At 37.3% G+C, this 22190-nt stretch overlaps 1 protein-coding gene across 3 annotated transcripts in view; it reads right to left on the minus strand.

Moving 5' to 3' along the window:
* The window catches only part of LOC140726949 (F-box-like/WD repeat-containing protein TBL1X), a 367315-nt gene that overhangs the window by 242084 nt on the left and 103041 nt on the right, over positions 1–22190 (minus strand). For all 3 annotated transcript variants that reach the window (XM_073043994.1, XM_073043995.1, XM_073043996.1), the window contains exon 2: positions 6666–6727. The gene's annotated coding sequence lies outside the window, so the exon portion shown is untranslated. The remainder of the gene's footprint in view (positions 1–6665; positions 6728–22190) is intronic.

A 22190-nucleotide genomic window follows, 5' to 3' on the forward strand; every position in this document is an offset into this window, starting at 1 on the left:
CTGTCTCCTATGTAATAGCATAGTACCACAGGACAAATATCAATGAGCACAAAGTAGATTAAGTTTCATAAATAGAAGAGATTCTGCAGATGAGCAACACACAATATGCTAAAGAATTCGGCAAGTCGGGCATCATCTATATAAGGGAATGAACAGTCGATGCTTTGGGCCAAGACTCTTCATCAGGACCGGAAAGGACAAGTGGGGGTGGGGAAGAGTACAAGGCAATAGGTGAGGGAGAAGGTGGGTGGTGGAGAAGGATAATTAAGAAGCTGGGAGGGGGCAGGCAGAAGAGGTAAAGGGCTGAAGAAGGACAGTGGGCCATGGGAACCAGAGGGAAGTGATGGACAGGTGAGAAGAGAAAGGATGAAAGGGTAACCAGAATGGGAAATGGAAAAAAGGGTGGAGAAATTGATGCTCATACCATCAGGTTGGAGGCTACCCATACGGAATATAAGGTGCTCTCCTCCAAGTTGAGTTTGGTCTCATCATCAATAAACTTTCATTATGTCACAATCATTTAATGTGCTCTAGGCAGAAATCCTTTGATAACAAGCACCACAATCCGGGACTGGGGGAAGAGTGGTGCCAAAGAGAAAAATAAAAACAGAATATGTTTGAAATACACAGCAGGTCAAGCAGCATTTGCAGAGAGGGCAGCAATTTAATTTTTCAGACTTCATGAACAGTCAATGACCTAAAACATTAGGTGCTTGTCTTTGTACAGATGCAGCTTAACCCACTGAGAAGATCAATTTAGAGTTCTTCCAGCAGATTGTTCCATTTTCCAGCATGTGTAATGTCTTGTGACCCTAAATTAAGTAATACTCAGCTAGGAAAGGGCAGAGACTGAATTTCAATCCCATGGACTCTAAGAAGCTTTTGCTAAAAGTTTGGTAACTACTTAAAACCATTATTTTTGTCAGTTGAATTCTCAGTTTATTGTGCTACCTTATTGTTAAATCTAAAATTTAGACTTGCTCACAAATATTCAGCAGCAGCCTCTGCACATCCTACTCATTATAAAAGGCCAACCTACTTACTTAACTTCAACTGGGCACAAAACAGGAGGCTTTAACAAGATTCAGTTTTTCCTCTCTTTGACAGTCATTTTAAAACATTTTAACAACTCCATTGTGTTAGAAAAATGTTCAACTTCAAGCTCTTTATGTATTACTTTGTTCTCTTTTACACTTGTGTCCTGGAAATGACATTAACCAATCTTGAATCTTAATTCTTTTAATCTTTAAAATTATTATAATCTTGGCCTAGAATTTGCAAACATAAGTTTTTTTTTAATTTATCAGTATACAATAAGCTGATGACTTCAATAAATGTGCTTTGCCTGCATAAATTGCCATGTTGCTGGACAATATGGTCTCTTTATATTGTATAGGGAGCATATTATGTATGTTATATAATATGCCTTATAAAAATACCAGCTTGCCCTCAAATTCTGGATCATTTTTACAAATTTGCTGAGTACAAGTACCAGCTCAGCATAATTGTTAATGCAATGCCACCGAAATTCAATGCTCAGTAAAGGACTATTTGAAGTGTTAAGTCCTTCCTCATCACCATTATACTATTTTGAATGCTGAAAGTTCAATTTTACCTTCATTATGTTTTTTTCACTTACATTCACTATTCATTTTATATTGTTTTCCCTGTATTTCTCTTTCTGTTCTTAATTTAATAATTACACATCCTCCCTCACTGTCTTTTTCAATTCTTAAATCAAATGTTCAAGACAACAGACTGTTGGGTCCATTGTTCACTACAGATGCAGTTGCCTAGCTTTGCTCTTCTTGCTTTAATCTTTTCGCATTCTGGCAACTGACAGAAAGAAACTCATTTATTTAATGCCTTTTACAATTTTAAGATGTTCCAAAATGCTTTACAACCAGAAGTGCTTATTGAAGTGTAATACCTGAGGTAATCTGCACACTGTAAGCTTCTTATACACTAAACATTTTTTCTCTTTTAATGAGGTAATTTGAAGGATAAATAATGACCAATATAGTTAAATATATTCAAGCTGAAATATTGTTGAACTGAAAGGTACACTGTAAAACTAAAACTCATAGTATGCTCCAGAAAAATCTGGGCACTGTCTATAAAATGCAATGGGTGCAGAAACACAGGATCTGGCAATTCTGAAAATTTCAGAAGTATAACAGCCAAAATTTCAAATACTGTATTGCTTTTATATTTTGTAGTCTTCCACATTTTTATATCTGACTTGACTACTGTGAAATGCAAACAATACTTTCAAACAATCCTTCTTGATTTGATATGCAGTGAATTGTCTGTCACATGTTTGTAAAAGTCATTTGGTGATTTAGCAATGGGCTTTGGCTTCATAAACAGAAACCTGCACATCGCTGACTTCTCAATTTTAGCATTTAACAATGAAGATGAAACAAACAGCAGGTGGTTCTGTACTATATGGGAAAAAAACAGCACCTAATAATTTGCTCAGAATGGCATGTAGTTACCATCTGGCTTCTTAACCATACTTACTGAATAATCCAAAGAAGCCATGAAAAAGATATTTTAAAAATTGAACCTCAAGTTTCATACAAATTCTACAAAGGAGATTTAAGTGAATTTTCCATTATTGTGAAAGATCTCAGTACAAATAGTCTCACAACATATCACGGTCATGATATTTAAAAATCATTTAGAGAGGTTAGCAAATCTTTGTGATTAATAGAAAGACAGAGGTTTATTTTGGTATGGTTAGTCTATGTGCAGGGGCTGACCTAGTGACTTTGACAGATGCTACCGCTAGAAGCAGCAATAAAACAATAGAGGAAGAAAACAAAGTAGCCCAGGATACTGAGAATGGATGAATCAGTTGAAAATGATGCAAAATCTATACTGGAACACACGTAAGTGAAAATATAAAAAAAACAATGCCACAGAGGTAAAAGAGTGTAGAAACAGAATGATTAAAAATGTAGCAAAGAGCTGAGAACACATATGAAGGGCATAAGAACAACTACCCTGACCAGACTTGTATGGGATATACACTCAGTGGCCATTTTATTAGGTATACTAATATACCTCGTGCAAATATCTAATCAGCCAATCATGTGACAGAACCCAATGCATAAAAGCATGCAGACACAGTCAAGTGGGTCAGTTGTTGTTTAGACCGAACACCAGAATGGAGATGAAGTGTGATCTAGGTGACTTTGACCATGGAATGATTGTAGGTGCTAGATAGGGTGGTTTGAGTACATCAGAACCTGCTGGTCTCCTGCGACTTTCACACACAATACTCTCTGGAGTTCACTGAGAATGGTGTGAAAAACAAAAAACATCCAGTGAGTGGCAGTTCTGTGGTCGAAAACACATTATTAATCAGAGAGGTCAAATGAGAATGGCCAGACTATATCAAGCTGACAGGAAGGAAACAGTAACTCAAATAACCATATGTTACAATTGCTGTGTGCAGAAGAGTGAGTGTCTCTGAATGTACACCACGTCAAACCTTGAAGTAGATAGGCTACAGCAGCAGAAGACACAAACATACACACAGTGTACAGTGGGTGTATATAATATGAGAGAATAATAAATGGAAATACAATAATTTGTTAAGACAGAAGCTGGAATGGAGTGTCTTGAAAAGATAGTGATAAGACAGTTGGAAGTATAGCAGTTAGGTAGTGACATATTGCATAGTATTAAGCATGATAACATGTCCAGTAAGACAATTTACTTGACGTCAATACCCCTTTAAAAATCTATTTGGTCATGTTGAAAAATCTGTGAAAATGTAACAAAACATTCTTTAATGTAACTAGGAACATGCCCTGTACATTAATTTTTAGTGACCTATTTAGATAACCTGTAGTAAGTGTTACAATAGATGTATTGCAGACGTATTTTCTTGTCATGTAAATAACTAGTAAGATCATTCAGATGTAATGACATATCAACAATTACAATTGTAGCATAGCTTGCTCCTCATACCAATGATTTTTTGTCATGAGTAGCACCATGCATTTTTAAAATTTATTTTTAAGATGCAGATATCACTGATGAGGCTTTGATTTATTGCCAATCTCTAGCTGTTAACTGAGTCGCTTGTTAAATTCTACACACCATTTAAGATTTTGGCACATTGCCATAAAACTGAAATCACAAGCTAGTCAATAACAGACTAAAGGTTTCTTTACCAGATATTCTAATGGCAGTCCAATAACTTCATGGATAGCTTTAAACTTTCAGATTAAATTTAAATTCTTCAGTAGAACATATACAGTTCAATGGTTTCATGGTTCATCACCCAGTAAGATCAAAGAAAAATTATTAAATACACACAAAACTGGCTATTTGGGGCCTTCTCACAAACTTCTGGAAAATACAATTTGACCTAACCCTCTTCAATCCACCTCTGTTACGATACATTTTTTTCTGCTTCACTTAATCCTGCTACAATGAGCAGTTTCGCTTTTACATATTACAAAAACAAAAATTATTCGCTCTTGAACCAAAAAATTTGTTAAATTGGTTAAAAGATATTTTTGATATAAATGATAGAATGACAGAAAATAACTCAAATGTTATAAGAAATGTATGTACAGTTCTTTAAACATTTAGTAAAATTGAAAGAATTTGTGCTGACTTATTTTGTAGTGTATGGCTGTTAAGTAGGGAAACATTAACCTGCCTTGAAACAGAAAGATACTGTTCTATATGCTTCAACACACACATCTACAACAGCCATTTTTTGGGGGCTAGGCTTCATCAAATTATTAAAAACTAACAAAAAGCTAAATGAAAATTATTCCCAAGCAACTTAAAAAAAATCTCTTGATATAGGTCATCTTAGTCTTGAGAAAGTTTATGTCAGTTAACGTCAAAACTACTCAGTGTGTTTCCCCCACCCCCTTTCCTGTTACTCAAGCCAAAATATTTTCTTAAATTAGAAAGTCAAGTAGTATCATTATGGACCAAAGTATGTGGTGGGTCTGAGACTGTAAATTTAGTTTACATTACTGGCCATTCAAGTAGTAGTCTGTAATAACTTAGACTCTGTTGCAGTGAAACCTGGCTGTTTACCTCTTAGAAAGTAATCCGCAGTGCTGGAGTAAGTAATGAATACAAGCAAACTGCATTTTATGAATATGTGCTAAACTCCAATTTCCATCATGAGACACGTAGCTGGATTTTCCCTGAAGTACTCTGCCTATGTATTTACCTATTCATTCACTCATTCAATTCTTTTTGAAGAATCTCAGAGTTGCTGCTAAGCCCAGTATTGCTGTCCCTCCATGCTTCAGAAGGTGGTGTAATAGTAATTTCTTGAATCTCTGAAGTCTCTCAAGTGAAAGTATACCCAGAGCGGGATTGGACAGGGTATTCTATGATTTAGAAAAACTGTTGATGAAGGAAACTTGTAACATTTCCTAGTTAGGATTGCATGCAACTTGCAGGACAATATGATGTACCCATGAGCCCAAACCCAATGCTTTCTTGGTTATAAAGGTGCCATTGCAGTAACCACCTCCTGTGTGAGGTTTGATTGCAATCATTGTTTCCCTATTGATAGCCACTGGTCTTCAGTTTTACCAGAGCTTCTCGGTGACAGTTGTGTTAAATAACATGGACTCAGAACAAACTTGAGTACTGACCTGACATCAAGGGCAGTTACTCTACCTCTCATGTGAAATTCAGTTCTTTGACCCAATTGTGGGCATCCCAATGCTGCTCCTAGTATGCCTTTCTTAACTCCTATTGTTAACAAGTAGGGTAAAATACATGACAACGTTTGAGATTGCATTTCTGCTGCTGCTAATAATGGTCCATTGAGATTCACAAACTCAGTTCGAGTTCTCAAACCTGTTCCAAGCCCACGCTACTTAACACAATTGTTGTGCAATGAAACTCTAGTACCATATGGGACTTTATTCCAACAAAGACTTTTATTGTGGTTATTTCTACTAATGCTATGATGGTTAGATGTATCTGTCATGGTAAGGGTGAAATCGAGTAGGTTTATTCTTTATGTTGGTTCATTCACCATCAGTCTAGAGGCGATGCCCTTCAGGTCTTGACCACCTCAGTCATTGTTGGCATTACCAATGACTGAATTCACCCACTCAGAATAAATATTGTGCCCTGCCACTTTTTCTAACTATATTCCAAATTGAGAGAGCACCATTTTATAAACTAAGAGAAAGGTATAAAGGGACTTTTCCTAACCAATCTCTCCCCATAACTAAAGTCCTCCAATCTAACTTATAATTCCCTTCAATAATACTAACTTTTGATTCCAGATTTATGAATTATTTGAATTTAAATTCTCCAGCTGCCTTAGTGTAATTCAAACATATACGTATCTGGATTAACTCTGTAGGCTTGTGGTCCATAGACCTACATCGTCTTATTTTGTAAATGTAGCATGTCTAAGGTCTGACATAACCTCCTGCATTGAATATAATGTGACTGGAGCTTTCTTCTGGGTTAGTCTATTCTTTTTGCAACATTGTGGTAACACTGTTTTAAAGCAACATAACAACTAATCTTTTGCACTAACCATGAGCATTTCCTCTTGCTAGAGACAGTTTGTCACATCTGATGTATACAAGGCCTTTTAGATGTGTCCCAAGGAATAAAAAGCGCACAATTCTGAAAGGAAGTACTATACTTACTCAGTTACCAATAAAGTGAGGCCCAATCACTCACACTTCAAGAACAGCTCTCAGCCAGGGACCTATTAATACAGGATAAAAGACAAAGTGAGGATGTATTTTGATACACAAGCTATACAGATAAAAAAAACTCATTTTTGTTTTAAAAATAATTTTAAATGCCTTTAACTCAATATATTTCAATGTAACTGGAATTTTCTTGCAAACAGGAATTATCGTGGATAAAACTGTAAAACTGTTTAAATAATCAATGATTTCTTAAATATTGTAGATTAATGGCCACTTTTGAAAATTTGGATTCACACTAGTGTACTCAATATCTTTAAGACAAAACCAGTAACACCATCAATTCTTACTAAAAAAAAAGAAACAGGAAAGGAATGGAAAAACGTATCAGCTAATTACAATTTGATTTTCAGGAAGGTCTCTTTTTACAACAAAATCAGTGGAACTTTCATGGGATAAATTGGTCTAGAGAAATTCCAGATCCCATTGTCCACAAAACATGAGAGGAAAAATTACATCAAGGTCTAAAAATATTATAACTTTCTATTAGAAAAGTCTGTTAATTTAGTCCTTTACATTTCAGAAGTTTTGCTTTGAACTGTTTCTTTCAATCTGTTTCTTTCACTCTCTCTGAGAGTGAGAAGGAAGAAATATGACACAAAGAGAAAGAGAGAGGTGAGAAGGAGACCAATAGGGTAATAGCTGCACCAAGAAATGATGGTAGCCAGAAGGAGCCAGGTGGAGGAGGAGGACAGTGGAAGGACACATGATTGTTGTAACAAGTCTTCCACCCATCATCAACCTATCCCCTCCAACTTTTTATTTCATTCCCCCAACCCTCCTCCACCCATCTACCTTCCTGCTCACCTGATCTCCCCTATCACCTGCTAGGTTGATTTCCTACCCCTCCCCCTACCTCCTTATCCTGGCTTCTGGGTCCTTTCTTTTCAATCCTGATGAAGGTTCTCTACACAAAATTAGTCCCCTCCATAAATATCCTGGTTTTGCATTTTAATACACAGTAAATTTGGATGGCTTCGACACTTACTATTACATACTATTTATATAGTTCTATTATTTATATTACATCACCTGAAATATTTGATTGTAATTATGTTTCTTTACAGTAATATTAATCATGCAATAGGGTTTTGATTCCCCAATTATTAAATTAAACTGACCTACATATGCAGATTTTAAATAATTACAAACTAAAAATGAATGTTGCAAAATTAGAAGGCAAAAACATTGCAATTTTATGGAATCGCTCACTGTTATTTAGCCATAGATGTTTAGCATTCAGTCAAAAATCCTGCCATTCATATTCAGATTGAATCAAATAAACTTTAGCTCAACAGAAAGTAATCTCATCTCCAAGATTTATCTTTAGACTGCAAACACATCTGCATGTTAAATGCAACACCACAGTTATAAATATAAATATATCTTAATCCGTTTCTGCCAAACAGAGCTTGCCATATACACTAACACCACAGCAACAAATGCAGGCCAAAGGATGTGAAGAATAGCTAACCTACACATCTTTACCATTTTAAAAAATTATACAAGGAGTATGATGGATGGGTCAAGTCCAAAATACTGACACAATTCCACCATGGCACTGAATTCAAATGGCCCTCCCCCAATACCTTTTAATACCAGCATACAGTACTAATCTAAAACATATACAATCACATCACTCCTGCCCTTACTGGTTTCTCTATTTCCTGCACATCTAACCTCACCCCATCCTCCCAATGTCATAACAGGGATAGGATTCTCCTCATCTTTACCTACAACACCCCCCCCCAACACTCCATATTCATACAAATCATTCTCCATCTCAAATGGAATGCTACCACTAAGCACATCATTTCCTTCTCCCTTTTCCACTTCCTGTAGGTATCGCTCTCTGTGATTCCCTTGTCCACTTGTCCCTCTCCATTAGTCTTTCTCCTGGCACTTATTCCTGTAAGTATGATAAGTGCTACACCTGCCCCTACACCACCTCCCTCACCGCATTCAAGACCAAAAACAGTCCTTTTCAGGTTAGAAACCAATTCATCTGCAAGTTAGTCAGTGTCATCTACTGTATCCAGTGCTCCTGGTGTGGCCTCCTCTACATTAGTGAGATCTGATACAGAATGATGCAGTCGCTCTGTCAAGCACCTTCGCTCTGTCTGCCACAAAAGGTAGAATGTCCTGGTGGCTACCTATTTAAATTCAATTTCACAGTCCCATATACCTGCCCATGTCCTCCTCCACTGCATGATGAGGCCAAACTCGGGTTGAAGGAACAACACCTCATATTCCACCTGGGTAGCCTCCAACCTAAGAGCATAAACATTGATTTTTCTAACATGGTGATTTTGCACCCCCTCACTCTTCTCTCTTTTTTCATTCCCATTTTGGTTGCCCTCTCACCCCTTTTCTTATCCTCACCTGCCAAACACCACCCCTAGTTCCCCTCCCTTCTTTTTTCCATGGTTCATTGTCATCTATTAGATTCCTTCTTCTTTAGCCCTTTACTTCTTCCAGCTTTTTAATTCAACCCCCCTCCCTCACCCACCCAACTTCACCCTCACCTAGTTTCACCTATCACTACCAGCTTGTAATCCTTCCCCTGCCCCCAGTCCCTTATACTGAATTCTACCCCCTTCGTTTCCAGCCCTGTTGAAGGGTTTCAGCTCAGTTCATGCGAGCTCAATTTCAATATTTAAGAGAAATTTAGACAGATACATGGATAATAGAGATAATGGAAAGCTATGGTCTATGTGCAGGTGATTATGAGTAGGCTGTTTAAATGGTTTTGGCATGGATTAGATAGGCCAATAGGCCTGTTTTTGTGTTGTACTTCTCTATGACTATGACTAAGGACATTTCTATTCATGTGAAATTATAGATGGTGACAGGCATTTCTGAGATCTGTGAACCCAAGACATCCATTTGCTTAAATATTTTAGGGTTAATATAAGTAATGCTTTCTATGGAAGAAAAATCAGAAAGTGTTCTTTTCTCCTTCCATTTTGTTTCATTTGTAGGCATATCTTTATGGCCCAATACGTTATAGATCACACACTCCCTTTTTCTGAGTACTTATTCAGAGTATTCCACAACATTTAAATTTCAGCACTTTTAATTTTAATGTCATAACTCTTGTAAAGTGCAGTTAATGGGATCTATTATATTTTCTCACCCCCCCACCCCCCAAATTGCTGAATCATATTGGTTTTCACATATGCTGATAAACCCACTGGCAACCTACCAGCCATTTTCCATTATCAGTTTTAACAGTGACTGTTGCAGACCATTAATTCCAAAGAAAAAATACAAGCAAGCCAATTTTATCTTCAGCAGATGTAAATGGAAAAACACAACACACTATAAGAATTACAGGATAGCAATCAGGGAGAGTAGAACATGGCTGATTTCTTCTCTCCCTCGTCAACGATAGCGAGGCCAACTGCTTCATCAGTTGAGTTCAGTAACACAGCAAAGAACAGGAAACTAATCCAGCAAGTGCCTTGTCATTATAAACTGATAATGCTTTCACTCAAAAGGGATTCCCTCACACTGGTTTGTTGCCTTCTTCATTGAGAATTACAGAGATCTATTTACCAAATGTAAGTTTATTTTTAATAAGCATTGTTGAAGCTAGTTGTGCAACCTCCACCTCTTTCTTTCTTTTTCCCCACTACTCATTTTACTCTATTCAAGGCTAATTGTTAAATTGGCACGTTCTTTAACATTGCTCAAAACATCACCTGTAGAACTCTATTAAGCTAGCATTTGCAGTACTATTTGAGAGCTTGAATCCTTTTTTTGAGAAAAATGGTTTCATTCACTTCACAGCTGTATCTAAATACCCACCATTATTTGTGGGCAGTTTTGTGAACAGTAATTGGTATGCTATGAAATCTCAGTATTTCTCATTCATTGCTACACTAATCAACAATGCTTTAATACTTGATGCCAGTGTTTGCCCCAAGGAATACCCCCACAACTGAGAGAGGTTTATTTGTGGACACTATTGATGAAAGAAGCCAAGACACCATAGCATGTTTATTACATTTCAATTGCAGAACTAAGAAATCCTGTTACAAATAACATGAAATAACAACCGGCCATCTGCCAATAACAGAACAACTTCTGCCAAATGGGTTCCTACTTTTATCAGGAAAGACCACATATGCAATCATTTAATCAGAAAGTCACAAATTATGCAATATTTGCATTTTTATTACTCAATTCTAAATCAAACTATATTTTAACAAGATGTGGCCATGTCATTATGCATATAACTACGGCAGTCATTTAAAAAACATTCATAAACAACCTATTTCATTCTAAATCAAATAGCACGCAATGGTTCAGTTTTATTATGTTGGTGAGTATATTTAAATGTGCATGATATTTGATCATCTTAATTAGCTACAAATCTAGTGCAACTTTGAAACAAGAATATCAAATGAAAAATCTCCACCCAAGTTCAACAATGATTTAAATGAATGAAGCAGTTGCTTAGTCATGTTACAAGTCCTTGATATGATGTATTCCAGATTCTTCCAACAGAAGGCAGATAGGAAAAGAAAGTCTTTTAGCAACTTTATTAAGCCAAGGCAGAAAATGAGCAAAATTTATTCTCAAATGAACACAAAAAATGATTCTTACAAACTTGCAAAAACAGTTACTAATACATTAAAAACCATTACAGTGTTTTGTATTAGTGGGATGTTTAATCTTAAAATTTTTCTAAATGGCATGGCCTTGCTTCAATTTATTTTACTCTTCAAAATTTCTTAGAAAACTTTAAAGCTGTTATAATGACATCAAAGTTCCTTTATTATTTTTAAAACCAACATTTATTTTATTATGATTATGGTAATTAAAATGATGCTTAGTTTGCAGTTAAATACCACACTAGGCTTCTAAAGTATACTTTAAATACTTGTGCAAAGCAGCAGACATGATTGGCATTTACAAAATTTTATATCCTTTACCAAAGGACCTTAGAAGAAGAATTATAGAGATGCATGAAGCTGGAAAAGGCTACAAAAGCCTTTCTAAAGTGCTGATGTTCATCAGTCAAAGAGAAATTGTCTACAAATGGAGGAAACTTTGTACTGTTGCTACTCTCCCTAGGAGTGGGCATCCTGCAAAGATCACCCCAAGAGCACAACATGCAGTGCCAAAGGAGATGAAAAAGAACCCAAGGGCAACAGCAAAAGACCTGCAGAAATCTCGCAAACTTGTTAAAGTCTCTGTTCATATATCCACAATAAGAAAAAACACTGAACAAGAATGGTATTCACAGCAGGACACCACAATAGAAACTACTACTCTCCAAAAAAAATTGCTGCATGCCTCAAGTTTGCAAAAGACCACCTAGATGTTATACAATGCTTCTGCGACAATGTTCCTTGACAAATGTGACAAAAATCGAACTTTTTGGCAGAAATGCACATTGATATGTTTGGAGAAAAAAAGTACTGCACACCAACACCAAAACCTCATCCCAACTGTGAAGCATGGTGAAGGGAGCTTCACTTGGGGCTGCTTTGCTGCCTCAGGGCCTGGACAGCTTGCATCGTTGAGGGGACAATCGTATCAAGACATTTTACAAGGTCTGTCACCTGAAGCTTAATACAAAGTGGATAATGCAACAAAACAATAATCCGAAAAGCAAGAGTAAATCAACAACAGAATGGTTTAAAAAGAAGTAAATTCATGTTCTGGAATGGATGAGTCAAAGTCCTGATCTTAATCCTATAGATCCTATGGAAGGACGTGAAGCAAGCAGTTCATGCAAGGAAGCTCACCAACATCCCAGAGCTGAAGCAGTTTTGTAAGGAGGAATGACCTAAAAATCTTCCAAGCTGATGTGCAGGACTGATCAGCAGTTACCAGAAACATTTGGCTCAATTATTGCTGTACAACAGCATCACACCAGTTATTGAAAGCAAAGTTCACATTTTTTCAAACAAATACATGCAATATAAGATCACTTTTCTCAAAAAATAAATAAACAATATAATCTTCTGTGTTATTTATTTAACTGGGTTCTCTTTGTCTAGTTTGAGGACCTGTGAAGATCTGATCACATTTTAGGTCACATTTATGCAGAAATAGAGAAAATCTACAGGTTTCACACACTTTTTAGCACCACTGTACATATTCCTGTGCTTTTCTTTGAAAGTTAAGATGAACTGTTTGTTTTCCACACATTACAAGAACTGAGTAGAGAATGGTTAAAAGATTATACATGCACTAGGTATATTATTCAAGAAGATCCATGCAGATTATTACTTCCTATACCTGAAATGGTCACAAAAAACAACCAATTCTAAAAAAAGGCATTATAATTGAATGAATTGGTCTTCTTACAAATGTCAGCTATGAGATTCAACTTTGGTCAAAAAAGCAATATATAATAATGACGTCAGGAACACTGTGCCTGGAGAGGAAAAGATCCAGCTATGAATCCGTGCCCTTTTCAGCTGCTCTTCTGCCCCATTTCAAGCTGTGCTCCAAAGGAAAAAAGCAGTCTGTCGTACTGCTTCATGCTTTTGGAAAAGTAAGCCTCCACCTTTTTAAATTCTGTGGAGCCATGTAATATTTCAAAATATTTACTAGAAACTATTGTTTCTATCATTTACACCTACCCACGTTTAACCATCTCAAAACAAATATGACCTTTAATACATTTTCATTCTGCAATTGTTTTGTTTATATTTAGCTTGTTCTGGCAAAGTTATTAACTTCATACCAAAATTTAAGCATAAAATCCTCAGGTTAATGAAACATCAGTGGGAAAACTTGCACATTCAGATGCTCAGACATTGAAGCAAATCTCCAGTTAGAGGGTGAGAAGCTTGCAATTTCACTTCACCTTTCACATTTCAACAAGCACACCATGTTTCCATGTAAATGAATAAATGATCTGCAGATACAACAAACCTCTAAGAAGAAAATTACCGAATTAGTCCAGTAAAATAATAAAATGTCAATTGAGATATAAAAATGTGAAAAAAGTGTGTTAGCTCATGTTTGCAATTAACAAAAGACCACACTGTAATAATTTATAAGCAACAACATACTGAGTTGAGTTGCTTTGTATTTGTAAATTTGTACAGCTGTGTACTCACCACAGTTAGTTTTTAAAGGGTGAAGTGCAGGCCCTTCTACTTACTGAGGGAGTCCAATCATTGATGTTTACATCCCACCCCCGTGCTAGTGTTGGAAACGTGCTGCAGAAGTTCTACAACACCATCTGCAACCTGAAGACACTCACCCCGATGGTGTCTTCATTGTTGCTGGTGACTTCAATCAAGCTAACTTAAAAACAGTCCTGCTGAAGTTGGAGCATATTCAGGGAGGCAGCTACCTACAATCATCATGTCAACCTTGATGAATATGCAGGACTGGTGACACAGGAAAGTGCATCGAGGAAGTTACCTTGATTAAACACTATACTACCAGGCAAACCAGAAACCACGGCTAACTGCAGAGGATCCGGATGCTATCTTTAGATCACGGAACAGGACTCTAAAGTGTGCAAGAGCCATGCTCTCCAATACCATCAGGAAGGCAAAGCAGGAGTACCCACGGAAAATTCAAAGACACGTTGTGACACCAGGGATACACGACGCATATGGTAAGGTATACAAACCATAACCGATTACAAGTCCACCCTCCACACCAATGATAGCAACTTCTGAAGAATAGACACCCTATCTGGCTACTTGTTCCTAGAAAGGGTAAACACACGTAAAGCTGCAGGGCCAGACAACATACCTGATCAAGTGCTGAGGGACTGTGAGACCCAGTTAATAGAGGTATTAACAGACATTTTTAATATCTCCCTAAAACAGCTCTCTGTCCCTGCAGGCTTCAGCACTTTCATTCTGGTGCCCAAGAGAACAACAGTAACTGGCCTAAACGATTACCACCCATTGGCAAAGACTTCAACAATCATCAAGTGCTTTGAGTGGCTGGTAATGGAACATTAAAAAATTCTATCTTCCAGCTATAATGAACGCTTTCCAGTTTGCCTGCTGCTCAGACCAGTTAACCAATGATGCCATAACCTCAGTCATCCACTCTGTCCTGTACCATAAACTAGCACGTTGTTTGTCGACTTCAGTTCGGCATTTAACACTATCATCCCTCAGAGGCTGGTGGATAAATAGTCATTGTTGGAACTCAACACCCATCTCTGTAACTGGATTTTGGATTTCTTGATGGAAAGAGCCCAGTAAGTTTGAGTTGGCAACAACATCTCAAGCTCCATCACGCTGAGTACTGGTGTGCTTCCCCCCCCCACAGGGCCTTGTAATCAGACTCAACTTCACTGCCAGATTCAGCTCAAACCCTATCGTTCACTGATAATATTACAGTGCTTTTCCTCATCAGCAACATTGATGAGACAGGATACAAGAGGAGATAGAGAGAATTATCAAATAGTGTGAGAACAATAATCTGAACTTCAACATACACAAGACAAGACATGAATGTGGACTTCAAGAAGGCACAGGTCCACTCTCTATTGTACATCAATGACTCTGCTGTGGAGAGAGTGAAGAGCAGAAAGATCCTTTGTGCGCACATAAAGGATGATCCAACCTGGATCCACAACACCTCCTCACTAGCCATGAAGGTACTACAGTGTCTACACTTTCTGAGGAGATTGAGGCGGGCAAGGCTTTCTGTCCCCATTCTAACAACTTTCTACAGGAGCAACATTGAGAACATCCTGTCCAGCATTGTGTGGTATGAAAGCTGCAAGCAATCAGACTACAAGGCCCTACATTGGATAATAAAAACTGCTGAGGGGATCATTGGGGTCTCTCCCCCCCCTCAATTTATGATAGTTACCAGCAGCATTGTAGACAAAGGGCCTAAAGCATTGTTAGAGATCACTACCACCCATTCCACAATCTCCTTTGACCCACTACCACCAGGACGGAGGTATAGGAGCATCAGAATTAGGGCAACCAGACTGGGTAAAAGCTTCTTCCCTCAGGTTGTGAGACTAATGAAAACTCTGCCAACATTGAGGTCACGTCTCTAGGATAACAAGCTGTTTACTGTACTGTTTACCTGTGCTGCACACTCATGCATTTTTGAATTATATTTTACTGACTTATTTATGGCAATATTTTGGTTTATGTGCTGTGTGTGATACATGTTTTGTGGGTGCACCGTGGTCTAAGAGAATGTTGTTTAATTTGTTGCATACAAGTACAGTTAGATGATAATAAACTTGAACTTGAAATAGATCATAAATTCAGTTCTGCTTTTATCTAAAATCTGTTTGAGAAGGACATCCAGTAATGATTAAATACCTGGGAGCCTACTCTTCCTGTTTGCAGATACAACAGAGCTAGGATGAAAAGTAGATAATGACAAGAATGAATCTCAACTAGATTTGATACATGATATGTCATAGTGAGAGAAAGGTGATGCTACTTTAAATAAGCATAAATTATTGCTTATGTTCCAGCTGACCAAGTATACAGATTGCTGACAAACCAATTTAAGGAATTTACATTGCAATGGAAGTGTAGAATTTTGGGTAAAAATTAACTTCAAAATTATTGCCAGTTTTGATAACTATTTGGAAAAAGACAGAGGCACCTGAACACTGTAAATACCAGTTTCCAGAATGGAAATGCAGTTAAATCAACTAATGACTGTTGTCTCTGGAGTAAAATAGTGCAAATTTTCTAAATCATGATGCATTTTTCACCCAACACATCTCTCTCAATGACAACCTTAGACAGAAAGAATAGGTCCTACAAATTCCTGAGCCAGCTAATACACTCAATTAGATCATTGATATCACTTCTTGGGTCCACTGACCTGCCAGATCTTCAAATTCAAGAGTTTCAAGGTGAATCTCCAATTCACATGTTCTTCTTCCAATTTAGTGTATTCTGTTCAGTGTTCCAAAATGGTCTTCTCTAACTTGGAGAAACCAAATTTAGATTGTATGACTGCTTTGTAATCTATTCATCTATTTGTAATCTACACATCTATTCAGTCTGCAAGCTTGATTGAGCTGTCAGTCGCTTGTCAAATTAATTGTCTGTACAGCTTCACATTCACATGCTGATGTCCTTTCTTTGGCTACTCCAACAAAACCAAATGTAGCTTAAGAAGCAATGGGTCATGTTTCGTCTACTCCCCTCAGTACTGAATTCAACAATTTTAGGTAAGCAGCTTCTCCTTTTTCATGTCAGATCCTGTCAACTCTGATGCAAGATCCACCACTCTAGATTTTACCTCTCTCTTCACAGATGTAAAGTGCTGAGCACATCACAACTACTGCATTTTCAGCATTTTTTCTTCATTTATCCTCATTCATCTCCCTGTATTAACCTCCTTCAGCCAGATCAGTTATAATTAAAATATTCATCATCTATCCTAAACTTTTTTCGATCCCCACAAAATGCTAACTAACTTGGTAAGCATCTCCAGCATTTTCTGTTGTTTTCCTTGCAAATTGACCACCAAGATATAGGACCCTTCAAGAGTACACAAGCATACTGTTAAGATTTTCATTTTTAGATCCATTCTATTGTGTGTGGAGAGAACTGATACAATGATACATCTATAACAAGGAGCCCATCAATGAGTCAAGCAATCATCTACAATTTCCTAGCCATTTGCTAATCTTTAGTCTAACTAGTCCATTTGTGATTTCTCACATCCTTTTGCATCCAGTGAGACCAACTCTCTGTTCTGTCCTGCATGATATGTTTATTTAACTCCCCTTAAAATCATCTATTTTTTTATATACTTAAATACTTTCTGTGGTGGCCAATTGTTTTGGATAAAGAATTTTGTTCTATATTCTATCCCTAATTTTCAACTATCTATGATCATGACTTCTCCTCCTGTTCTTCCAGTCTATCATTTGTGATGTTGAAGATCTCTTGAAATACCCTTTTCAAGAAAACAGGGACCATGATGATCCACTGTTTTCTGATAGGTATAGCCATGCATTGGTTGTATCAGCCTTGTAAAACTTACCAGTATTTTCTCATGTTTAATGTGAATAACTGACCTTAATCAATTGTTCCAACATTCTGACGTTTTTTAGTTTGCTGTTCAAAGTCAATCTTGTATAAACTGATTAAAACAGTTGTATTGCAAAGAATGAAATAAGAATTGATAAATATTTTCTTGTACCACCACCTTTGGGATTCCTTTTCTTATCTTATTCATTCAACATACTAAGTTTTTTTAATGAATTTTCTGTTATGCATGACCACAACAGCACAAGACAGACACAACAGTTGTCACAGCCAAGCCTGATAATGTCCTGATTAAACATCCAATTGTGTACATTTATAAAGGGTCTTTTGAAGTCAATCAGGTATAGCAACCTTGACTAACCTTTGAGACACACAGCACTCCCCTGACTGAGATAAATTAAATTCATCAAAACTATGAATTGAAGGTCATCCTGGGTCATATACACAAGCTTTAAGGGAGTGATGTGCTTATTATTGTGTAAAATAAATTAATTTGCTGAGTATACTTGCATAGTGCATCTGAGGATTTCGGGACATTGTCAGAAATGAAAGAAATTTATGGTAATTTTTTTAATAAATCAAAATTCTATACAGCAGATGCAAACTGCTGCCATATTTTTATAAGGTGGATGAGGAGATACAGTATTCTTCTTGTGGAGGACCTAAATTACAAAGTCAGAGTTTAGAAATAAAGGGTTGTCCATTTAATATAGAGATGGCGCAAAGCTTTCTGAAAGGACAATACAAAGTGCCTTTGATTTTTTTTACAAGCAAAACTGGATAGATTCTTAATAAGCAGGGAAGTGAAAAATCACAAGGGTGAGGCAGGAGTGCAGAATTGTGAAGGAGAGATTAGGAGAGAGGAGAGGAGTGAAGGAGAAGTTGGGGAAAGGAGGAAAGTAAAGGAGAGGGTGTGACGGAGGACTAAATGGGCTGATAGGGAGAAGTGAAATGGGGACGGAGGGTCAGTGTAGAGGGAGAAGGGGGAGGGGCGATGCCAGACACTGGATTTACCAGTATCAGAATCAGGCTGCATGTGTTGTGAAATTTGTGGGTCAGCCATGGGTATCCTGGACAACTGGCTTTCAATGGGCTGAGCTGCCACCACTGAATGTGAGTGCCAACAGAAGAAGCTCCTACAAACCAGTTGTGACTGTTGGGAAAGCACAGCTGAGGAAATGAGAACCCTGCACAGGAAGAAGCTGAAAACCACTTCCAAGCATATTTATCAGGCTCTTTTCCTCACTACAGAAAACAGTGATATTGCCAAATGTGCTCTGGGACAAGAATTACATCTACACAAGTTCTGGTTGCCACACTGTAACAGATTATTGCTCTAGTGAGAGTGCAAAGGAGATTCACCAGTGTGTTATTCAGGATAGAACAAGTGAGGCCTGAAGGGGTCGTGAAGGCCTGGGTCACCAAAGTCGAAGGTCTGTTTGAGGCCAGAAGTTGAAGCTCAAAGGTCAAACCAGTGATCGGTGGGCCTTGGGGCCAAGTATGAAAGTTGAGACCCCATGTCTGTAACTCTCACTGTTCAGGGCCAAGGACTGGAGGTGGCCTAACCTGAGGTTGCAGGCCTGTGTGTGTAAGAGGAAGTGGGTGGGTGATTGGGAAATGAGTTTGTTTTGCTGTTGTTTCATTTTGTTTTGTTTTGATGTTGCTTGTGCTGTTATGCTGAACATTGTAGGCATGTTATGTTGGCAACAGAATGTGTGGCAACACTTGCAGCCTGCCCACAGTACATCCTTGGGTGCGTTGATTGTTAATGTAAATGTCACTTTTCACTATGTTTCAATGTACCGTACATGTGATGAATAAATCTGAATCCGGAATTCAATCAGCTCCGCCATGAGCTTATTAAAAGGCAGAATAGGCTCCGGGGCAAGTTGGGGATGGGGATCAATCATCAGGGACCACCACCACACAGGTCATGCTCTCTTCTCACTACTGTCATCAGGAAGATGGTACAGGACCCACAACACATGGTTCAGGAACAGTTACTACTACTCATCCATCAGGCTCTTGAACAAAGGAGATAACTTCACTCAATTTCACTTGCTCCATCACTGAAATGTTCCCACAACCTATAGACTCACTTTCAAGGACTCTTCATCTAATTTTCTCGATATTTATTGCTGATTCATTTATTATTATTAGTCATTTCTTTTTGCATTTGCACATTTTGTCATCTTTTACACACTGGTTCAATGCCCAGTTGATGTACTCTCATACATTTTCTTTTATGGATTTATTGAGTATGACCATAAGAAAATGTATCTAAGTATTATATATGGTGACATATACTTCAAATGCATATGTCCATATCTACATTTCCAAATTTGAGTTTTTCAGTATCAAAAAACAGCTGACTTCCAATTTCTACAGTATTCTCCTAAATGTTGCCCCTTAAAGCAGAATGAATCAGTACATCATTATAATTTTCTCAACTAAAAAGACAAATTATGTAATATTCATTTGTAATTACCTATATGCTTTTGTAGAAGTTACGGTTTTATGAACATCACGATGCAATGAATACAAATTTCATAAACTACAAATCAACTATTCAAATCTGTAGTTCTTATCTTAATAGTGCTTTGTCCAGTGCAACCAAGTACAAAAATTATCCCATCCACAAGCTCCTGCTAAAACTATTAACTAAGCATGAAACAGGCAAAACATTGAATACAGATGCTTATTGTGTTGTAACCTTCCATTTTACATATTGTGATACATTCATGAAGGAGTCACGTGAAGAACTTTACTCATTACGGAAAGGTATATTGGTATAAATTGGGAAACTGGATGACGCTGACAACACTTCAATATTGACCATATAGAATATGCATGTTACACAAAAGAAAAGTTTTTGCACAAAATTTACAAACCATGTAAAGATTCTATGGGCCCGCAGTTAACTGCACCCAAGCTGTTACTTTAGGGTTTCAGTCTGCTACACAAAGAGGAGGTTGCAAGAAAAACTACAAATACAGTGAATTCTGGTTAATTGGGCCATCAGTTAATCAGGGCAGTCACTGTTTTGGGACAACTCTGAAGAACAAAAACTCATCAAGAAAATAGCTGGGATTCCCTTTGTTTATTTGGGACACTATGCTGCTTAACTGGGGCAGGAAACTGTTGCCAAACAGCTCTTAACTAGCATCAGTAGCATGTATTTATGTGGCTGTTAGACATAACACAATGCTTCAAATGAACAGTTTTTAAATAGCAACAGTTATGAGTGTTTATGTTCAAAAAGCAGCAATTTTTGTCACTGATAGTTGGTGAGAAGCAAGCAGTAAGGTAATTCAGAATTGTTTAGCTCACTCTGCTTTCAAGCATTCAGGGTACTGAAGCTAAAAGGCCAGGTCTTAGTTTCATTTTTGCTTTAGCTATATGTGTGCTTGCTACATGGTGGCGCGATAACGTATGCCATTCACGTACTTTTCCATATAGCCCGCAATGCATTATATAAACAAAATATGTTTAATCAAATATATTTACAATATTACTCAAATATTACTGAAATATTAAACATACAACAGATAACACTATTTGAAAGTATTCCATTATCTGCACTAGGTATCTGGTTGATTTGTTCACTTACATTCAAAAGAACGCGACATGGATAAATCCCCCAGTCAATAAGTATTAGGAACTAATACAGTTTTATAGTACCGCAGTAGTATTGGTACTGTCCTAATTTGTTCTGTACTGCATTTAAATATTTAATTTGTTCTTCATTTTGTCTTTTTATACCTTTTAAACAATTTCTGTGAAACTTCAGTTAATTGGGACTGCTACTTAATTGGGCCAAAATGTACTGGTGCATTTAACCGGAATCCATTGTACATTAATACAGCAATAGCTGTTAGATAAAGAGTAAGATGAGCATTATATTTTGTAACATGTTCTGCATAAATGCAGATGCTTGTGCACGCATTGGCAGACACAGACACACACATAAGCCAACAGTTTTTTTTCCATTTTAACTTTAACTAGGAAACCATCCAGGAAAGTGCATGCAAAATTGAACAATACAGGCTTGATAAAGGCTTACTCAAATCCATGGCAACTGAAAGGTTGTTTTGTACACAGCACAGGGGCACAAGTTAAGAGTTGCCAATCCTTGCCTGTGTATTTCAAGTGGCTCTGGTACTTCTGCATTACTGTTATTTTGAGGTTTACATACTGCATTAAGTTTGTTGATAGCATGCACCGTTGATGATAGGAAATATACCTCACATTGCCAGCTGCGTTCCTTATGACCTTTCTCTTACTAATTTAAGACAAAAACATCTTCCTGCTACAGTTTAACAGGAAGCAGCTATTTTACAAATATGCTGTAAAGAGAAATGCAAATGAACAAGCTGTTGCGGTTAGATACGCAGCAGAGAAGTCTGCGAGTTCACAATGGATCACCCCATCCCCCCATGCAACCATTCTTCCCTTCCCCCACCATCTGTCATAGTATTAG

This window comes from Hemitrygon akajei, chromosome 4 (genome assembly GCF_048418815.1).
Source record: "Hemitrygon akajei chromosome 4, sHemAka1.3, whole genome shotgun sequence".
NCBI lineage: Eukaryota > Metazoa > Chordata > Chondrichthyes > Myliobatiformes > Dasyatidae > Hemitrygon > Hemitrygon akajei.